Raw genomic sequence first — 23819 nt, forward strand, 5'->3', positions numbered from 1 at the left:
GTCTTTCTGTTTGGTGTCAAATAAAAAAAATTACCAAAAAGTGGTTTACTACATTCAAACAAGTCCCCAAATAAACTGGGTTGTCTGGTTGTCTGAACTTTTGTTTTACTTAGACTACTGCTTTCACCATGTCCCCAGATCTACGCAGTCAAACTGGAAAGTAAAACTTTATTATTATGGATGGGGATGACGAACAGTATAAAAACAAGACTCAAGTCGTATACTTAAATACTTATTGATGCAGTTGATTAGGATACAATCAAATTAAACACCAACAGAAACTTGTGTGTCAGTGACAATTACTTATACAGTGGACTGTCCTTAATAAAACATTGTTGAATAATAGACTGTAAATGGAATAATGTGTAAATGGCTCAAATTCAAGTAATATCAATTTCTGGTTCAGGCTTTGAGGATATGTCCTGCTCTAAGGGCATTTTAGTTGAGGATAAAGCTGCTGTTATTCTATATTTTTCATCAACAAATCTCATAAAAAACCAACAATGAATTGATCCTACTAACAGTATTGTGTGTGTATCCAAAGCCTGGTATTTCTTAGGTAGAGATAGAGCTCTATTGTTGTCCAAAAACTATTAAAATCACCATAGTGAGTCACACTGTTGCACTGGATGACATGTTCCTTCATTACCATCACCACACACTGTAGCATATTTTTACTCAAAGCCACATACACTGTCCTCCTGCCCGAAATACTCACTAGAGCACTAAATGTGGATTAATCTGCCACTGAAAATAGTTCCCAACAAATGCACTGTTCCTTTCGGTTTGAATAATGTTTATTAAAAACTACGGCGCCCCGCTGTTTTAGGAAATTGCTGAGCTTTTTATTAAAAAAAAAATGAAACTATATATTTGTAAGCTGTTTTTAACGATTTACAACTTCAGTAAGAACTAATGGACTTGGAGCTGAGAGCCGCAGACAGGGTAGGAAAATCAGAAAGTATTAAGAGATGGACTAACACACAGTTAGGTTTGGTCTTTTTATGGGATTTGTTGAAAATAAGAAAAATAGAGAATAATGCCAAATTCATTGTTTATATGTATTAGTTGTAGTATGCGACACAGACTAATTCATTAACCTCTGCTAGTGTGTCGGCACTGATACTGGTATGACTGCACTGGTGGTTAAGGGGTTATATCCTTAGAAAATAATGCCTTTATGTCCTTCAGTGCATCCCTGCTTGTATGAACATGTATTTTTTTCATAATGTTCTTTTCAGACTTTATTAAATTGTTATTAAATGATTAAATTGCATCTGTCAACAGGCTTTGTGTGGAGAGTTGGATACTGGGCCACGGAGCGAACACAAAACTGAAAGCTGCTGTGTTGCTGTGGGCAAGCTAACTGTAAGTTGTCAGTTACCTTCCTATACACCATATGATATAGAGAGCTGAAGTCATGATGTCACTTCCTGCCTAGCTTCATTCCACTAGCTTCTGTAGCTCAACAAAATATCTCAGTCAGCATTTCTTTAATTGGTCTTTCTGAAACAATTAAGTATGTTCCCAGGGTTTCCTAAAGGCTGTGTTCCATTTTTAGCTATTTGCGTCATTACAAATGTCAGTGGGATTTAAAGTTAGGTTTTCCTACTTCTGGAAGTTCTGGTTTCACTTCAGCTCCCTATAGCCAGGTCATATAAGCTTGTGTTTGTTTAATGATATCATTAACAAAGAATCTTGATAAATGGTAAATGGGCTGCATTTATATAGTGCCCTCTTATTCGTCCTAGTCTTCTGACCACTCAAAGCGCCTTACATTACTCGTCAACATTCAACCATTCACACACACATTCATACACTAATGGCAGAGGCTGCCATGGCAGGCGCCAACCTGCTCATCAGGACATTCACACACACACTCACTCACCAATGGCACAGCCTTCGGGAGCAATTTGGGGTTCAGTATCTTGCCCAAGGACACTTTGACATGTGGACTGGAGGAGCCGCGGATCAAACCGCCAATCTTCCGATTAGTGGATGACCTGCTCTACTTACTGAGCCACAACCGCCCTGTTGTTTTTGAGATAGACTCTCAATAACAACATGTCTGGCATAGCTGATCTGTTTCTTCAGAGGCCAGCATCAGTATGTGATTTAATTTAAGAGCACACAATCAAATGTCACGCCATAAACATGTTGGCGTGCCTGAGTACACGCTTAATGATTACCCTGCTGCAATTCACTTCAGCTGGTCAAAACCAAACGATCATTTCAATCACTTAAGCATGTTTTCAACATTTCTTCAACCCCCTCAATGAGGATTTTGATTTCTGTGCTGAGTTCTTGCTGAAACTTCAATCTATAGCCCTGTTTTTCTTTTTAATGATTGATGACTCAATCTCCAACAAGCATACAATTTGCATCTTGGACCAGGATGAAAATGAATGTGACCTGATGGGAATTGAGGATGTGGGTGCTTTTTCTATGAGGGTGATTTGATTTTGATTCTGACAGTTGCAATTTTATTCTCAATAAAAGGCCAATAAGACCAGGTGATGAGAAAAGGGACCTCAAACACTCAACATACTGCATGTCTGCTTGTATGTTGTCTTTGCAAGAAATGGTGAAGCAATGGGAACCAAAGGCCATCTCACAAGAATGTAAATACTGTATAGGTAAACAAAAGATGACAGTGGCTCCTTTCTAATGGCATGTGGAGACATAGAGCAGGGCAGTATACTGGTTTCCAACAATATACTCAAACAATTGCCTGGCTATGCAGTGTTGCTTTGGAGTGGATAGTAGTTCTGTATTGTATTGCCATGACAGAAAGGGTCATTAAAGCCCCCAAATGTTTTTGGATGCCCATGACTGGAACTTGAATTCCCACAAACTCCCCACAAAAACACTCAGAGAGGTTGCGGTTGCTGCTGAGTCACTTAAACAGTGAGGTAACCATGTAGTGTTCCACTTTTATGTAAAGTGTCCATTTGTGCAGGTTTAGATTATCTGGCTGGGTTTGGTGGAAAATGTTGTATGTAGATAAGGACAAGTAGATTAATAAAACACACACCATTATTAAGCTGTTGCAGCGCTAATTAGTTGGTTATTCGTAATGTTACTGCTTTAGGTAACTAATTGCTGCTGTAGAAAATATGTCTTAGCTCTAACATTCTCAGACAAGATAACTGAGTATTCATGTTGTTGTAGCTGTGATAACTACCAGTGTGTGGCCTGATGTAATGACTTTGAAGCTAACACAATAGCTAACAATGTTGTCACAATATGTGCTCTATTTGGAACCATTTAATTGCACAAAACAGTTACGAGACAATAAACTGGTTTAAAGGACTCTGCCTAGTTATTATTGCTATAACTACACAGTCACATGGTGATTAAGAGTTAGATCATGCCCCATTTTGTTTGCCGTAATTATGATATTGTTTGTTGTTGTTGCCCATATCCACCTCCACCCAAGTCATGTCAGAGACAATGATATTAGAAATTAGGTGGAAACTGTTGTCTTGGAGCATTTGAATAATATTGCCTGTCCACATGGTTCAAATTGAAATAAGCCAAAGGACTTTAATGTTCTTTGCTCTCTGTTTGCAACTAATTGCAAATTTATTTGAAAGAACTTTGAGGCTTGTGGTCATTCCTGCTGAATTGAAAGTGATTCTGATTTTCTTTAAATCCAAAGGCTTTTAAAGGCTTTCTAAGGAAAGCCAGCACCATGCTACTTTTAGTTGCACAGTAGAGGTTTTGATGGGCAGTATTCAAGACTTGACCAGAAACCTGAGCAGGGCCGGGTCCAAATTACATCACGTCTTATCCTGGTAGGATGTGGTAGTTTTGCTTTGTCTCAGCTCTGTGTGTCAATATATCTAATACCTGAATGGATGGCAGCAGACTCGCCTGCATGTGTGCGTTTTAATCATTACAGGGGAAAAAACAGCATTATGATCCTGTCAGCGCCGGTGTTCTCTTTCTGTTTGGGTCTATTACATCAACCACTTCATGATAAGTGTTGAGTTTTTGGCTATTGAAAATATGCCTCCAGATCCGAATGAATCTTTGTTGTAAAATTACACACAAAAATAAAATTCTTTTGTATTGTGAAGGACCTGGAGACAAAATAAGAGCTTGAACAATGAACAATCTGTACACACATGGCAGTCTGGTTATACTAAGCCATTTGTGTCTTCATACACAGGCCAGACTAACCGCACAGCCAGCCTCCATGTCTTCTCATCCAACCCAATATCACGGCAGTGCGTGTATAGATTTGTGTACATGGACATGGATTCAGAATTTTTTTTCATAACACTCAGCACGACTTTCAAACTAAAAAGTATTACAACTGGAAGTATCTTCCGTGTCATTCGGGACTCGGGAGCACAGAAGCTGTATTGTTTTTTCTCATTAATTATAACTGCTACATTATTCTACATTTAATCACAAGATTTTATCCTTGTTTTTATTTCTTTATTTTAATTTGATCAGTACAGTCAATGGTCCGCGTCAATCTGGCGGGCAGACTGGAGGAAGTATTGGACCATTGACTGTACGTATAAAATTAAAATAAAGAAATAAAGACAAGGATAAAATCTTGTGATTAAATGTTGAGTTATGTAGTGGTTATAGTTAAAAAATTAATAACAAATGAGAAAAAACAGCTTCTGTGCTCCCGAGTCCCGACTGATAGAAAAAAGAAAAGTGGTGCAGGCACAAGACATACTTCCAACTGAAATATATTAGTTGAAAGTCGTCAGGAAAAAAATGGAATATTCATGTCCATGTGCACAAATCTATAGATTAAATTTCGTGACTATTTCACAAACTGCTGTGATACTGGGTTGTCTCAGCCCCTAAGTGTTCCCCACTGCTGCCCTCCCTCTCCCAACCCAAAACCTCAACCTCCACTCCCTACCAAGGATTGTTTTACGCTTAATTTTGTTAGACTTAATGAGATTTCACTAATTAAATCTCCTCCTGGTTTGGGACCCCCCCCCTTACATTATCCCCACCCCACACGCACAATCACTCTAACCCATAGAGAGATTACTTGTAGAGCTATTTTAGACAAACAAACTTTTTTTGACAGTGGGTTGCACAATGACTGACCTGTGTTACTCTCTGTGGATTTCAAATTTCGCGCAGATGCTCCGCTGCTCTTGTGTTAGCCAATAGCTTTTCAAGTCTGAATTGGTGTGTGAGAGCAGGAAGTAACTGTCAAACACATCTAGATGAAGTGCTAAAGTGTATGTCAAAAGTTCTTTGTAACAACTTTTTCATCTTATTGGCAATATTTGTGATTTTACTTAAATAAAAGTGAAGATTTTATAATTAAATTGGTTTCATTTAAGAAACTTGTGAGAATTCTTGTGAGTTTTCTTCAAAAAGTTCTCATCTAATCTCTCCCTAAAACAACCCGACGCCCTCTACTATATATCCCTTCACTAATTGGTCATATATTGCAGCACAGTAGCTGAAGCTCAAAAGCAAATCCAAGTGACGGGACTTCACTGACAAAATGCAGGCATGTTGCAGATACATGTCCCTAATAGTAATCCCTGCATTAGCTGTGTGGCAGTACTAAAAGGGAAGTGCTGAAGGGTGGGACCATCTCAGTTCAAGCAGTGAGACCTTGGAGGCTATTGTTGACAGCAGCCGCTTGCCCTGCTATTGTGGACGATCCTCTGGGACGCTCTCTCTGACTATTATGGGAGCCAGCCTCCCGTTTCCCGTTTGAGCCCTGGACACCCGGTGCCAGCTCTGCCACTTGGTTCTTCAGCCAAAAAGTCCATTATACCCCTCACCCCCCCTTCTCCTTCCCGTGCCCCTGTGTCCATTGTAGCCCAACTCCCCCATTCCCTGCCTCATTTATGCACACACACACACACACACACACACACACACACACACACACACACACACACACACACACACACACACACACACACAAACATCACGTCCAGCTTCAGAAGCCTCTGTGCTGTGGCCCTCGGGTGGGTGAGTGGGCAGCGCGCCCGTTTCAGATGGGAGTGCTTCCTTGATAGAGGCCTGTGCTGATCGGGTTTCTGCCACCTGTCATTCAGCTTAGGAGGCAGGAAAAGGGGGCAAGCGTGGTTGTGGGCGGTGGGGGTTAAGGGGCGGGGTAAACAGGAGAGATGCCATGGCAATCTGGCAGCAAGCCTGCAGCCTGCTGTTGTGTCAGTATTTTATAGCTTCCCAGACTTCTCAAGTGGTCCATTTTAGTTCTTGCAGTGGTGAGTTTTCCATTTAATAATAATATAATAATAATAAAGTAATCAATTCTTTTTTTTCTAAGTTTACTAAACCTTATAGTATATATTTCATAGGCCATTTGTTGAATAGCACATAAAGAAAAGTTCAAAAGACAACATATTCAGTGTGATTCAGCGCACTCTGTGGTCTCTCAGGTCAAACCATGCTTGTTTAGCTATAAGCGTTCCTTTTAAAAAGTTACTACATGTAGGTCATAGCCTACATTTATGAATGTTACATCGTATGTATGTACCACACATCATGTTCAAAAGGCTCAGTCTCTGGTTTTCTTAAACTGCATTTTTATTGAGGCACACCAGACCTCATTACATCTTTGTCACGTTTTTACAATCTAGATCATATTTTACTACTTTATTTAATGGTTTCATATTCACACTTGAAAGTACTTAGAGAGCAGAGACCTCTGCCAAGGCAACATCTTAATAATATATATAAAAGTTTTTAATCTGCCGGTCCATATCTATATAGGATTACACATAGTGATGGACAATCCTAGAAAAATTAGAACTTTGAACAAAGAAGGATGGTGCAAATTTCAAGTGAGTAAGACTATTGACAACTGAGTTATAACCATTTAATTTTAACACTATTGTAGTGCTACCTGTCTGGTAAATGCCATTAACAATTATATTACAATTTATGTCAGATAGCCCATGCCAACCAGACATTTTGCAATCAGCTATAAGGAAATGGTGTTGCATAAAAAAGGGGGTGGTCATCCCAATCTTGGTAACAAACTTGGTGAAGACTGGACAGGGATAGTGTTGAAAAAGGTCTTGGCAAGAAAAATGGTGGGAAATCTAGTTGAATTGAAATGAGGGTGGTAAATATGGATAGACTCATGTTGGACCAAAAACTTTCCAGCAAATCTAACACAATTCTTTCAACAAAACAAACAGACAAAAAACAATCTTGAAAAATCAACAAAACTTTTGAGATATCCTCCCAACTAACACACAAATAGACAAACCAACTGGAACAAAAACATAACCTCCTTGGTGGGGGTAAAAAAACAATATAACCTGCTGTAATTCATCACTGGAATTCATCTCACAAACACAGCATGTTATTACAAATTAGATGCTAGTGGAATGCTGGCAGTAAAGTGTTTAGGGCCTCATTTAGCCTTGCTCATGGAGAGAAATTCATTTGCCTTTCCTCCTGAGTTAGAGAAGCAGGTTTCATCACTTGTGATTTTAGCCCTGCCAGGCTTATGTGCTCATTTTGTGAGATTTTAGTTAAATCAAGACGCCTGGAAGTGCATATTAATCATAAGAACTTTATAACTTTGGGAATTGAGCGTGATGCAGTTGTTGCTCATAAACATAATGTTGAAAAATGCAGAGTTTATTATAGGTATAGCATGCTTATTTTAGCTTGAATTCTAGCTTTAAATGTCAGGAACCAACTCCTTCAGCCTCCTCTGCCCAAGTAAATATCAAACCATCTTTAGCAAATTATTTGTCAAATTCTAAGGCCTGAAATCTGGCCTTGGGTTAGGGGGATTCTCCGAGGTAATGGAATGATTTTAGGCTCTATCTTGGCTACAGAATGGGAAATCTACCTTTAATCTAAAAGGATTGGAAGGCAAACCGGCACGTGCCAGCACACTCTTTCTGACCTCTCTGTTACATGATTTTGGGGTCACGCTTATGCTCTTCATTATTAGCTTCACTGTGTGATCCCACATTTCCCTCCATCACACTTACTACCTCTATGCTTAACCATCATCCTCCAATCCATCCATATCCATTTCTCCCTCACCCAGGCTCTTTACCCTACCAACCCTAATTGTAATTATGTTGATTTAACTTAGACACATGCGGCTCCCTCCCTGCCATCTGAATGGAAGCTTATTAGTTTGAATATTTTTTTTTATATTTATTTATTCCCATTTCTCAGGGTCCCTGTCGGCATTTCCAATTACTCTTGTCGTGCGGCTGTAATTGCCTCCATGCTAATGGCCGCCAGACAATCGTGCTAAATGAGGTGAGGCCGAGAGGCTAGGAGCCCGACTTCATTAAGAGCTAATGGGATTTTATAAGGCGGACTGAAGACCCAGCTCATCAAAAAGAGGGAGATGGAAGGAAAACAAAACAGATGGAGGGGGAGAGCCAAATCACCACTATTCTAACTTAGCCTGCTCCTTTTCCTGGCACTCTGATGAAAAAAAAAAGAACAGGTTACTCTTCCTCTAGAAGACTGCTACCTAATTATAGAGAAAGACAATAGTACTGAAAGAACCGTACAGTGATTTACTGTGAAAAATACACATTGATAAGCGTTTTATTACAAGTGTGCATAATTCCTCTGGCTGTCCAGTTCAACATGAAATACAGCTATTTTTATGTGTCTCAGGCCCTTGGTAGCTTTCTCAAAGCAAGTATTTCATTTTTGGCAACGTAACAGAAATAGATAAATTATATATTTTACAACTGAGTGGACAGTACAGTCCAAGTCCTCCCACATTTTTCACACTTCATTTAGACAGAGAGAGACTTAGACGGGTGCAAACATGGGTGGATGGATGTGAATATGTGGATTTGTACACAACAGGACGTTATGAGATCAAGGCAATAATACATACTGCAAATCTGCATATGAGTTGAAGGCCAACCAACACCATCAGAAGCCCACTGGGTCAAACATAATAAAATAATTTTGAGCAGTTAAATCTGTTGTTGCCTGATGACAAATTGTGCTCTAATTACTATGAAAATATACATCGTGTATAGAGTGCTGCAAGAAAAGCTGTCTCAGAATTATCATTGTTATTATTGGTTTTGGTACGTTTCTTTAATTTTGATGCATAACAGAACAGAATCATTTCAGTGTGTGTGTGTGTGTGTGCTTAAGATACTATGTTTTGTTGCTTCCCACAAAATCTTTAGCGCAGACACAGTTCTCCATTCGGACCACCAAACCAAACCCCTCAGAGAAGTAATGATCCCGTACTGATCTGTCTGCCCTTGAAATGCATTGAAAGGCAGCCATCCATCTTGGTGAAATCGTTCGCCTCCCCATCGGAATATAGTTACATTGTGCGCTGTGCAGTTGCAAGATCAATTGCCCTATACTTTAATTTGCCGCGCCATCTTAAAGCTGACACGGTTTGTCTGCCGTTGGTTTCAGTTCAATGGCCTTTTTGGCTCCTGTAGATGAGGGGCCTGCCAAATTCTATTACACGCTGAATAAACCAACGTGTTCACCTGTGAGCAGAAAGCATTTTGGAGTCAGTGGGGTAATGGATACTGTAAAGCGAGTGTACTACTACCACAACCTCAACTTGGGTTCATTCTCTGGCTGTTAAGTATCTGGCGGTTTGTTTATGGGAGCAAGGAGTGGAATCAGTCGGGTACAGTTGTATGCATGTCAACTATTACTATAACATAACTGAGAAACATTTCTTTACTTTTTGCACCATTGACAAAAACTACATGAAACTGATGTTTTTGTAACCTGCACATGCTGTGCTGTAAGTTTAACACTATAGAAGCTTCTGCAAACCAAATGTCTATCTGAATATCACATCTTAATGGCAGAATTGTCCTTTAATTTAACTAGCCCTTAGTGGGTACAAAAGTTTAGGGTTCTGCAGGGCTACATCTCCACAGTGAGGCCAAATGGGAGGTAATTATCTCTTTTGGGGACAACATGCAAATAGCAATCATGGAGTCGGTATCGAGGGAAATTCAGTGGTATAAACAACTAGGAAGTATTGTACGGCTTGCCTGGACACTCAGTGGAAATTAGGCCAATTATCCAGGTCAGATCTGTTGTGGGCAGTGACTAGAGGTAAAACTATTGTCATTTGAAGGAAAGATGATGCAGTCTGATGTTTTTTTAAAATTCTACAGTCTACATGTTAAAACTACTGTAAAGATGATGGAGAATCTCGTGTGGCTTTTGTGAAGTTGTTTCACTGTTGTGCCATTAAATGATCGTATAATGAAAATGCATATATACATTCACTGATGTTATAGAAGTAGAAGCCATACCATATAGATGATTCTATGACATATATATATTCAAAATCAAACAGGTAAAAACTTAAAAAAACAGTGCAAAACAAAAATTGCTATTAGAAACTGCTATTAGTTAGCATATTGTTAGCCTAATAGAAAAAAGTATTTAGTGTGAAAGTTCCCTCTTGACCTTGGAAACCATAGCTTGACAAAGAAGAGAGATTGGTATTGATTCAAAAATAAAGATTTAAAGATCATCTGCTTCCTATTTGCTAGGATTAGCCCTTATAGCCCAATTGACCTTTTAGCCTTAGTAGTGCTCATCAGGCGCAACTGAGCCAGCACAAATAATAAATAATGCAGAAAATAGAATACGTGTAAAATACTTCTAATAAACTTCAACAGTGAGACTTAAACTACTGTATGTCTATTTGTCTCAATCAAAATACTTCTCCACAATACAGTATGGATGATAAAATGCAAGAATTCTTAAATATCTGTCCTAATACCACGGTCTTAAAGATCCACAGTCAACTGAGTAATAATATTACATTAAGTATGGTCATTTTGAGTTATGGGTCCAGTTTGGGAGCTGAAATCATACTGAAATATACAGTCAACTCAGTCATGTCTTTATTGTACTTTGCCACAATCTCTCTGTTCTTTTCCACAGACTTTTCCTGAAGAATCTAGTAAGTAAGGCAGATGTGTCTAATCATTTGGGCTGCGGGGTGTTTTTGTCCCCTAAAATGCCGTCAAGGCTGCACTGATGGTGGGACGATGGTTGTAGTTTAAGGCTTGGGCCTGGTAGGAACAGCTGTCCTACAGCTGCCATCTCTCCTGCTTTTGGGGGTTGGGGGGGTGGGGGGGGGTTGAAAAACAGTCCCAAACCTCCTGGGTCAGAGCCCTGGTATGGCGGTCTCCCTGGCAACTGGAGCTGAGACTGTGATGTGTGTCTGTCTGTGTATGTGTGTACAGTATGTGTGTGTGTGAGCAGGGAGAACAATCTGGCCAGTGAGAGGCAGAGTACCGGGGGTAAAGGGTACAGAGTCGATCCTCATTTTATCTGTATCTCTTTCAATTCAGCCACTATTGGCATTAACTGTTTCCCCAAGATAATATGGGACATGGCCAAACAGTGCACAAAGTGTCTTTTTTTTTCCCCCAAAGCCAACAAACAACCACATTCAAGCCACATTGAGATGATTAATATTCTGTCTCTCTCTCTTTTTCTCTAACTACTCTGTAAGCTCAGCACTAGGGAATGTGAAGCTCCCCGAGCAGGGCAAGACGTTGAGAAAGGGGAAAAAGGAAAGAGGGGGGAGGAGAAGGGAGATCAGTGAAAAGAGGAGAACGTGAGTTTAGGAAGAAAGAAGAGAGAGCAATGGCAAGAATGAGAAAGAAGACGGGGGGATGGAGAGGAGAGGAGAGGAGAGGAGAGGGTGGGCTCTGGAGATGGAAAAGAAGGGAGGACAGGGGATGAATAGGGGAGGGAAAGTGGATATGTGGAGATACTTGGCTTTGGCCCCATCAAAATAGCGGTTGTCATGCTAACTCAACCCTCCTCTCTGTGTCTCGCGCGCACACACACACACACACACACAGACACACAGCCAGACTCTCTTTCACCTTCAGACCCCAAACCTCTTCCACAGTGTCTAATCAAATGCACTACTTATTAAAAACCTAACGTAAAAAACAAAGTGTAAAGAAAGCCAGAGGAGTTACTGTATGTACAGTGTATTAAAAAGCAAAAATGATTTCTTCTACTTACTAAAATGTCATGTTTTGCAATAACTTAACAATATGTAAACTTTTGTGCAAATGCACCAACAGGTCATTTCAAAGTTTGGATTCTTGCTGTTTTTTTCAACTTTGATTCATATCCAAACTGTTTTTTCCAACCAGCGCATATCGATACAGTGGTTGCTTAATCCTGGCAATTATCTTAAACAATGTATTCTCACGCTTAAACTTCAAATGATAGCGCCCACAAACCTTCTGTGCAAACACGTTTGATAAAACAGCCTGAGTTTGTGTTGTGTGCAGTGAGAAATACTGTACAGTCCATTACAATAAGCTCGCAAGACAAAAGCACAGTAACAGGTGTTAGCTGTGACACATGAGCAGTTACTGTGTATTGGCTGATTAAGGTGTGAGAGGAGAGTGTGTGTGTGTGAGTGGGAATGTGTGTGTATTTATGGAGAAGAGCTTCTTTTTTTTTTTATTGACATCAGCACATACGTTGGTGAAAACTGAATTTAAATTCACTGTGTTTTTTAAGGACAGCGAGTTATACAACTATTTGAAAAAGCAACACATTTTACATCTAAATTGCCTCTATGCTCATATTTAGATGCAAATGTATGCAGTCGCTATGAGAAACAAATTTGAAACATCCATTAACACCACCTGAACCTTATTGTGCCTAATGGTATTTTTTAATCTACTGTGGTGTAATATTTTAGGATAATTGTTGTACTGCTGTGATATTTGTAATCCTCTTGTTTTTATAAGATAATTATTGTAATTTCTCATAAGAGACAGATTCAAACCTAAACAGTGTCATTTTTGTTGTCAACTATACAACATTTAAATGATTTGCAGATAGTTTTCAAAATAAAAGCCTGTGACAAGTTTAAAAAAAAAAAAAAAAAAAAAAAAGAAACCCAACAACAACAAAACAACAACAACAGAATAAACAATTGAAAAGCATAAAAGCATCATACTATATGGAATTTTTCACTCTCAATTGGATTGGCTGAGCTCTCAGTATAATTACTACCAGTACACAACAGCCTAACTGGAGTGTTGCATGGAATGTGAAAATTCAATTTAATATTTCTATAAACTATAAATGTTGAGATAAACATAATAAAAACTTAATTAAAATACTTTATATTTACAGTATATTTCCAAAGTGAGACACCAACTTTGATTCTAACATTAAATTTTAAAAAACAAAAAACCCTCAGGTAATGTTGAAATAGTAGTTTGCATAACATCAGCTATGCTAGTAAACCAAATCTTTTATATTCTTCTAATTTCTGGTTGTGGATCTTCTCTAAAATCCATGTTAATTTTGGGAACATGATTCTAAAATACCTAATGCATCAGCAAATTGATTGTCTCAGGTGACATCTTGATGTTTTGAAGCTTCTTTTTGTTGCAACTTGGTCCACAAGTCAAAAAACAAAAATCATACCATCAAAAAAAGTTGAATGGCCTTCATAATTTCACATCCACATGAACATGAAATATGTAAATTTTAGTCTTCATTCATGTCTTTACAGCGGTAGATGGCTCTCTGCTTCCCTCAAGGCCTTTAGATGCGCACGAGTAGAAAGATGAAATAAAAGACAGACAGCCAAATCTTTATATGTGATGCATTCTTAGTCACAAGTGGGCCAGTTTTGGCCGCACGATGACAGGAAAACACCAAACACAGAGGGGCTGGACGTTGTTTCCATAGAAACAGACCTCATGTGAAAAGGTCACTGTCAGAGGTTTTTCTCAGTAAAAAGGCAGAAGGATTATAGGAGGGAGGGAGTCGGACAAGAACAAAAAAAAGCAGTTTTATTATCCATTTTTATACATCCTTCTTTCCCCCCAACGAATATTCTAACAATGATAAAAAATGTAGGATTTAAATAGTGCAATTACATGGCTGCGAATGGTGAGAGCCCCCTCTCTTTTTTATTATTATTTCTTTATTCTCTTTTGAAGTCGGGAATTGAAAAGGGAGAGTGGTCGACAGCCCGCGCGATGCCTGAGCTTTGTGTTTCGGTGCAGATATGTCGCCTGCCTGCCCCCTCAATCACTGGCAGCTCCTTCCTCTCTCCCCTCCCTCTCAAGTCATTTTAATTAAGTCAGTCTCACTGGCATGGTAGGCAAAGATAATTGGAGAGGGTTTTTGGATGCCATTTACTCTAAATGACGCCTGTTTCTTCCCATTCTCTCGCCTTTTCTCCACTCCCACAGCTTCTCCTGCTACCCCTCCCCTCCCGCTCCTCATCTCCTGGCAAGGAGTTACCTATCTCCCCTTCCCTTCCCTTTTCTCCGCTTCCATCTTATATTCAAACGTGAAATATGGATTAACCTCTTCTGTGTGACTGAGGGGACGACTTCCTGTGAATTGCAAATTTTGGCCAACACTGCAATTTATTTGAAATGGCAAATCAGGCAAAGCAATTTACTGGAAATGAGGAGGTGCTTTGAACTTTCCTCCTTTGAAAAAGTTTGTGTTTTCTCATTGCATTGGGGAGCATCTGGGGATAAAAAAGTCTTATAGAAACATCTATGCTGTGTTTTAATGAAAAAGTCTTTATTTCTGTGAATAGGGTGTTGAGGAATGCTTTGAAAATTTTTAGTCATCAAAGAAATTGCATGTTGTCAATGAAGTTCAGAGTTGTACTCTTGTTCCTCTATATTACTTCCATATGTCAGGAGTTGTTACTTCCATTAAAACCAAGCTACACAAGGTGCACAGTTTGTGTTTATTGATTACTTTGGTTGTATTACAACGTTAGCTCTAAATTCTTCTGTTTAATGTGGGAGAACATTGTGGGAATACATGATTGATAGGCCAAACTACACACAGTGAAAGGTGGAAGTACACATGTCCATACTAATCCATGTTAGCAGTACCACCAGTGTTTCAGTGGTGTACGTGTGTGTTAACCGTATGGGATTTGTCAGTGTGTATGAGTGTTAAGTGTGCGTGTGGGGCTCCCTCTATCAATCAGGTAGGGCCGGGCCCTGCTGCTGAAAGGGGGCTACAGTGGGCCACCCATCCAGTCAGTCGCTCTGGGGAGATCCAATGTCCTTAGTGCTTTAATGCGCTCCAGATGTCCCTTCAGCGCAAAGAGAGAGAGAGAGAGTGGGGGGAACACAGAGGGAGAATGCGAGACTGTTAGTACCTCGAAGCAGACCTCGATCTGGCTCACAGACTGTAGCTCTGCTTTGTCAAACGTTTTCCTCAGGGGGGTTGCTGTTGATGCACCTGCAGTATTGTTTTTGGTGACTGGTGAAGAGAGTTATTCCCCCATTTAAACTCATTAAATTAAGTCATTCTTGTCTCTTGAATAAGTGTGTATACGTCTTTGTGGCTTTGTGTTCTTTGCTTCTGTTTCCCCTCTGCTCCTGTAAACCATTTTTCTCATGCTTGGTTGATAGGTTCTTTTACTACTGCCACTCTTACTCTCTTTTCCCTTCTCACAGCTTCTCTTCTATCTCCAGCATGACCTTGCACTCTCCGTTTCCGCCTCGTCTTTCCCGGTGTCCACCCAACCGCCTGCAAGCCTCTACGTCTTCGTATCCCTTTTCTCTCCCGCTTTCCCTTTTATTTTGAGCTCTCTCCACCACCCATATTGTGCTCCCCCCTTGCTTATGTCTCTACCTCTGCTGTCCACCTCTCTGTCCGTCCTCCCCTGCCACACATGCTCCACGCCTCTCCCCATGGCATTTCAGAGGAAATTTAATATGGGTTTGTTTGGCGTTTCCAAGAATTCCATTCGGCTGCCGACTCTCTTTGCCCCCCGACACTAAGACAAACAGAGGCCGTCCAGCCAAGAGCAGCAAACACCACTGGTGTTGGCCTCATTATTTGGTCTTCGCATTTCAGACGACTCCAGCTCCACTTCATTTTGTGTTTGTTCCCTTCTGCCTGATTTCTTTTCTAGATAGCTTCACTTCTGGGTCTACTGCACCTACATGTGCAGAAATACATGAGCTCATTGGTAAAAAAGGCATCCATACAGTGTTATACAGTTTATATCTAAACAGCATTACATATAGGGAGCATTTGACAGCTTCTTATGTTACCTAGCGAGTAAAAATGATTTGAATATGAACAGATAATGCTCTCTGGACACGTACGAACATCATCCAAAATTTGGCGACCTAAATGCAACATGTCACACGACTACTTCTCAGAATCATAACTCACTCAAATGGAAATACAGACATCACACTGCTACAATCAGTGGAGCCCACTCATTACTGTGATGGCAGGATCATCCAGGATAAATGTCAAACCTCTTTAGGCATCATATATAAAAGCTGATCCTTATAACTTTAGATCTTGTCTCATAATCATCAGTTTCTGACTCTTTTTCGTCAAAAGTGTCAATTGAATCCAGGTGACTGTTGTCTGTAAAATGTGAACAGGAACTGTTAGTAGCCAAAGCAGCATGACTTACCATGTTGCTGATTTTCCAAAATATAAGCAAATAAGCTAAATAGGCTTAAAAAAAAAGGAGGTAGTAGAGTTTTCAGTTCAGTTTTCAAATATTCAGAAAGGTTTACACTAGGCAGTTTACACTAGTTGGTCAGTGCATGATAAAGCTGACTGAATATTAAAGCATGTTTTCTTGCACAGCCTAGACAGAAACTGACAAACTGAAGTTAGGGACTGTCTCTAGAGTGCATGCAAAATAGTTTGAAAATTAGCTTTGTCATTTGACTACTGATTTTAGATTACAGACCTAGGACTATCTATCAAAGAGATATTTGGCTTTGACCACTGCCTGGAGCGCGACACTTATTTTTTGGAAGATAGACTTGGATGACTGCTGAGCCGGTGGCTTGCTAAGCTAACTAGCTAACTAGCTGGATAAGCTATCAAGTTGGGGTTCTGAGGAAGTCAATATAAAAGGATTATTCAACTTTCTGACGGAGGAGGTTGCAACTGTCAGACTACAATAGAAAACAATTTTGGACTTGGTGGAGGAAATCAATGACCCGAGGCTGCAAAACACTGAGAAGGAAAAAAGGATTGTCCTTTTGGAGAACCAGGTGGCGGATTTGGAGCGGGACATGTGGATGAATGACATCATAGACACTGAGCTGGAGACTAAATCGCGGAATACGCCAGGGTGGTAATGATGTTGAACGGCAGGGAATTCAGCTAGCTGGACTCAAACTCTGTGGAGCAACAGGTGACTGCTTTCCTTCAGCCTCAGAGAAACAAGAGTGATAAACCGGCCATAATAATAAGGTTTGTGAACAGAAATGATAAAACTGCACTGCTATGGCAATAAAAAAAGCTGAGGGGATCAGAAGTCTACTTGAACGAACATTTGACAAAAAGGAATGCAGGCATCACCAGAAAGGCTTGCTTCCTGCAAAAGCAGAGGAAGATCCAATCTACATGGTCAGCAAACTGCAAAATCTTCATAAAACTAAACTGAACTCCAGAAGAGGCTAAAGTGCTGGTCATCAGAGACATGGAGGAACTGGACAAATACCAGTGAAGCCAAAAGAACATCACAACAAGGTTATGAAGAAACTCAGATGGACTCAGAGTAAATAATTACACTACGTAACCATGACAAGTCCTGACAGAAGTCATTCATCTCCATCTGGAGATAAGGATGACCAACAAACATCAAGGATTACAGAAATGAGATGGAGGCTTTTGTATATACAGAACATAAATTGCAAGATATGGAAAACGATACTGATCCAGAAAATCGTTTCTCCAACAATATCAACAAAACTACTGTTATTACACAGATGATCAGTTTATGATGGTTAAGTCAGATCACAAAATAGCAATTATCCATTTTAACAGCAGAAGCCTATGTGCCAACTTCCAAAACATCAAAGAACATTTAAATCAATTCAAGAAACCATTCAATATAATAACTATATCAGAAACTTGGGTCAGCCCTGAGAAGGGTGTGGACTTTGAGTTGAATGGATATGAACTGACTTATATGAACAGAAAGAACAAGAATGGAGGGGGTATGGCTTTGTACATAGATAAAAGCTTCAATTAAAAGGTGGTGGAAAGTATGACAACAGCTGCTAGAATGTATTACAATAGACATCTGTATGGGAAAAAAGAAACATGTAATTGTGAGCTGTATATACAGAGCACCTGGATCTAAAATTGAAATATTTAAGGATTGGTTGGAAAAAAATGTTTGCAAAAACAGTTCAAAAAGTTGTGTTCATATGTGGGGATTTCAACATAGACCTGTTAAATCTAAATAAGCAGAGTTTATCAATACAATGTATAGTATGAGCTTATATCCAAAAATCACATGACCTAGCAGAATAATATCACACTGTGCCATGCTAATAGATAAAATAATCACAAACATTATGGAAGACAATACAGTGAGTGGGCTATTATTAAATGACATCAGTGACCACTTAACAGTTTTTGTAGTCTATGACTGTAATTATAGGAAGCCAGTGACTTTAAATATAGAGTGAGCACAGAGAAACCCATTAATGCATTCAAAAATGAATTACTAACATGAAAGTGGAAAATAGTATATGAATAAGAAGATATAGATTGTCCAATAAAACAATACAGTAGAAAACAAAAATATGCAGATAGTCCATGGATCACAAAGGGACTACAAAATGCCTGCAAAAAGAAAAAAAACAAAAAAACAAAAAACACTATATAGAGAATTCATAATGTATAGATCTATAGAGTCAGAAAATAAATATAAAAAATACAAAAAAAAATGTAAGAAGGAATACTATAAAAAATTATTAGAGAATAACAAAAATAACATCAAAGCCATATGGAGTGTGTTAAACAGCATTATTAGAAACTGATCTATGAATTCAAATTACCCTCAATATTTTATTAATAACGAACAATAAATAATATGTGATTCGTGGTTTTAATAAATTCTTTGTAAGTGTGGGACCAAAATTGGCAGAAAAAATCAGTGACCCAGAAACAACCAAAGAGGGAACTGATGATGATTATGGGGATAGAAATCTGAGTTCAATTTTTCTTAGAGCAGTAGAAGAAAAGGAAATCATGGACATTTTAAGCAAATGGAAGAACAAAGATTCTACTGACTGGAATGAAGTTGATATGACAATAGTCAAGAAAGTCATCTAACTCACATCTGTAAGTTGTCCTTTCGAACTGGTAAATTTCCAAGCAAAATGAAAATTGCAACGGAAATATTATATAAAACTGGGGATAGACACCACTTTTCAAAGTACAGGCCTGTTTCTTTACTTTCCTAATTCTCCAAGATACTGAAAGACTAGACAAATTCATTGAGAAGCACAAATTGTAGACTGACAGTCAGTATGGATTCAGAAAAACAGAACGACATATTTGGCGCCAACACAACAAATTACTAACGGTGTAGATAAAATAACAGTATGCAGTGGGAGTTTTTGTAGATCTAAAAAAAAGCTTTTGATACCACTGGTATCAGAGGGGTGGTGCTGAATTGGTTAAGAAGCTACTTAAGAAACAGTTTGTAAAGATAGGTGACCATAAGTCAACATGCATGGATATTACTTGTGGAGTGCCTCAGGGGTCAGTATTGGGCCCCCAAATAGTTCATTTTTTACATAAATGACATATGTAGAGAATCAAAAATATTGAAATTTGTATTATTTGCGGACAACTTTGTTCTGGGAAGAATTTACAGCAGGAGTTGATCATAAAAGAAATGATAAAATGAAAACGATGGTTTGACATGAACAAATTGTCATTAAATCTGAACAAAACAAAGATTATGTTGTTTGGAAATTGTAAAGTCAACACTCAAGTACAAGTGATGATAGACAATGTCAATATGAAAAGAGTATATGAAAATAAATTTCTAGGTGTGATATTAGACCACAAAATCTGCTGGAAACCTCATATAAGATATGTGCTAGCAAAGCTGGCAAGGAACGTTACTAGCAATACTAGGAAAAACAAGACACATTCTGGATCAGCACATCTTGCACATCTATACTGTTCACTTGTACTGATGTATCTGAGTTGCTGTGTGGAGGTGTGGGGTAACATCTACAAAAGCACCCTACAGCCATTATGCATACTACAAAAAAGAGTCGTAAGGATAGTAAACAATGAAGTTCACGGATCTGGTAGAATTTAACATAGCACAAATAACGTATAAAGCAAGAAATAATCTACTACCAGGTTATACACAAAAAATGTTCTTTGACAGAGAGGGGGGTTGTAATTTGAGAGGAAAGTTTAATTTAAAAAAACTCTGTGTTGGCGCCACTATGAAGAGTATGTATATTTCAATCTGTGGGGTGAATGTGTGGAATGGTCTGGATGTGGAGCTAAAACAAAGAACACAGATAAATCAGTTCAAGAAGACATACAAAAAAAAATAAAAAAATTCAGAGGTATATGGATGAGGAAGGGTTGCATTAACTGACAGAAAGGGGAAGGAATAAATAAGTGTATACTTCTTCCTATTCCTTTTTGAACATGTAATATTTAATTTGTTTTGTTTATTATGTTTATTGAGTTTGTTGTAGAGGTTTATTGTTTATTTCATTTTATTGTTCTTCTTGTTTTGTTTTTATCTGTTTTTTATTTTTACATGTTTGAAATAAAATTGACTAAACTAAAATTCAAAGATGCTTTATTTTCATCTGGATCTCCTCCAATTATATACACAACCTCTAGTTTTCAAAGCAAAATCATGCAATCATGTGACATGGTCCAGTGTAATTCTGACTTGTACTCTTCTACCTCCTGTTCTATCATCACTATTCATTTCCATGTGGACCATTAACAGTTACACAGCTTTGATTGACTGACTGAGACTAAGTTTTCTTTTTTTTTTGAAGGTGGGGTTAAAATACAAATCATGCTATATTATTTGATTAATTGAGATATATGGTAAATATTATATTATATAGTGAGCAGCTAAACCTATACATAAGGCGAGTATAAATGGCAGTAGAAAACACAGAACACATAAAATGAATGTCTAGGTGATTTCTAACAACTTCCAATGTAGGCCCAAATACATATATTTTGTGAAATAAACAGATACAGACAGCAGCTTGTTATACACCCCCATTACCTACACAGTAAATCTCAATTTTGATGATGTTTAAACAACAATAGTTAGCTTTGTGACATCTAAACAACAGTCACCTTAAGAAGTATCTCAACAACAGGTCGTTATGAAGTACAAACAGTATTAATCATTTTTATGATATACAGATATAGCTTTTAGTGGAACACGAATTACCTTGGATAACTTTGGCTGCAAGTAATATATCTTCTACCAAACCAAGTTGCCAGATGTCCCCTATCTACTCACTGCTCGGCATGCTCAAAGAGTCTGACCTGTCATTACCGTGGCTGGGCTCCTCAATTCAGACCTGTCGTGCATACCAGTCTGCTCAGTCATCCTCTGCTTCTGTCTAGCTTCTACCCGCCTGCCTTTTCCCGCCAAGACAAACTCACCTCCCTCCCCTCCACGACCAGAGCTCTGCTGACACTCAAGTGGCTAACACTACCCACACACACACATGCATGGAGAGAGAGCCACCCACCTGCTAATCCCCTTCTCATTAATCCCCCACCACTCTCCTCAAATATTCCCTTCTGTTGATCTCATTGTGTGTGTGTGTGTGTGTGTGTGTGTGTGTGTGCTTGTGCTGATGGTGGTGGTGGTGGCCAGGGCCTTCTGCAGATGCCTGGGTCCATTTAAAGTGATATTTCACTTTCAGTTAGGTAGAACATTTCCACTTTTCAGCATATGCACACCTTCACAGGAGTCCAGGACAATTCAGCTTAGGGATCTGCTGCCACTAACACGGTTCAGGATTTTCTCCCCAGCTTTTAATGGGCTATAGATAATCGCACATGTGTTCAACTACTTGTTTAACAGGCAGATCCAGAACAAACAGAAAATATTATTACCCAGGGAGTCATTTCCCGTTGTTTGCAAATGTGTTGGAGGTACAAATTTCCAAAATGAAGTGAAGAAATTGGAGCTGAACATGGAAGCAAATAGCAGCCGGTTTTAATGGATGAAAATCAATAAAGTCATGCAGAAGTATTTCAGCTGAATTTCAGCTGAATTTCTTACTTCTGTATTTAGCATGTTGCACCATCTCTGGAGATGGACTGTAAACATCCATTTCAGTAGCTCATCTTGAGTAGTGTGTTGATTTTCATATACTCAAGCTGAATTCACATAGTCACCAGTGTACTGTTATGTATACATATATTAATCATAATACATCATACAGTAGCCCAATAAACTCATTCTACATACTAGAAAACCTTGTTATCTGGAGCCTCTCTTCCTGAAGCATGTGTACACCTGAACCAACATGTCTTGTTGATTTTCACGGTGTGCATTAGCTGTGTTCCCATGGTAACATTCACCCTATTTATGTATGCCAGACTAAACATCATTTGGATTTTAAGATCTTCTCAGTATAAAGTGGTAAGGGTATATTGGATAGCTATTGTTAACGTGCTAATAAACAGACATGATAAACTTTACACACTAAATGCTAACATGTTTACATGGCAACAGCAGGCATATAACACAGCTCAGTCTAAATAAGTAGAACTTAGATGAAGTTGAGGAAAGTCTGACATAGAGCTGAGCCTGATGAGCTGAGTCTGAGATATCAGAGAAAAAACTCTCTGGTGCCACCCTCAGGTTCAAGTAAGGATCTAAAAACAGCAATCAATAAACAAGGTGCTTTTGTTGCCTGAACCTAACTACACGTGAGATGTGAACCCTGGTCTCCAGTGTCAAAGTGCTGCACTTGATACACTGTGCAAAAATGCAGCATTTCCTTCACAAAATTGCCACTGAACACAATCCAACCAGCAATAACATTTCCTGCAAAATGTATTTGGCAAAACAAATAAATAACATAATTTCCTTGAGACAGGGTTGGATGTTGAATCTAAAACATCAGAGGATAAACCCTTTGGTGCCACCCTCAGGACAAACCTTACAACTTATTCCCAGAAAGAAATAAGGCCCTAAGAACAGGTAGCAGCGAAAACATTAGCGGGTTTGGAGTTTTCCTGGTGATAAGGGAAAAAATACACTAGTGTTGGAGACAAATGAGACACATGAGACACATGTTTTTTAAAGGTTCACAGTTTTTCAAGTCTGTCTTAAAACAACAGTCAGGAGTCCAAATGAACATTGAAACAGGTTTTTCTTGCTGTAAACATTCCTCCTGTTCATACTGACCATTAGAAGATCCCTTCATAATGCACTTACAATGTAAGTGATGGGGGCCAAAATCCACAGTCCTCCTGTGCAAAAATATATTTAAAAGTTTATCTGAAACTAATATGGAGCTTCAGCGTCCAAATGAGTCAAATCACGTAGATATCTTTCAATGTTACAGTTTTTTTAGTGCCAAAGTTCCTCTTTTTGTTACTATCCTTCCACCACAGCTCAACAGGGAAACACTGTCAGAGGAAACACAAAGAGGGAATTTGATTCTAAAAAGACTGTAAATGTGTCAGATATCCACTTGATATGACTAACTCAAACTGATGAAGCCTCATATAAGCTTCACATCAACTTTTAAATGCATTTTTGCACAAAATGACTGTTGACACACTGATTTTGGCCCCCATCACTTACATTGAAAGCACATTTGAAGGGGATCTTTTAATATCAAATATGAACAGGAGGAATGATTACAGAAAGGAAAACCTCTTTTACTGTGACAGCTGACTGTTTTTAAGACACACCTGAAAAATTGTGAACCTGTCCTTTAAACCAAACACGCTAGATATGCGCAGTGAGCATGCCCCGATCTAATACAACACCATGACAAATTACAGCCTGA

General features: G+C 38.8%; 1 protein-coding gene across 1 annotated transcript in view; it reads left to right on the plus strand.

The window, feature by feature from the left end:
• pknox2 (pbx/knotted 1 homeobox 2) overlaps positions 1-23819 on the plus strand; it is a 121120-nt gene that overhangs the window by 29053 nt on the left and 68248 nt on the right. The window contains exon 3 of the mRNA XM_042431854.1: positions 1288-1368. The gene's annotated coding sequence lies outside the window, so the exon portion shown is untranslated. The remainder of the gene's footprint in view (positions 1-1287; positions 1369-23819) is intronic.

This window comes from Thunnus maccoyii, chromosome 13, assembly GCF_910596095.1.
Source record: "Thunnus maccoyii chromosome 13, fThuMac1.1, whole genome shotgun sequence".
Lineage (NCBI taxonomy): Eukaryota > Metazoa > Chordata > Actinopteri > Scombriformes > Scombridae > Thunnus > Thunnus maccoyii.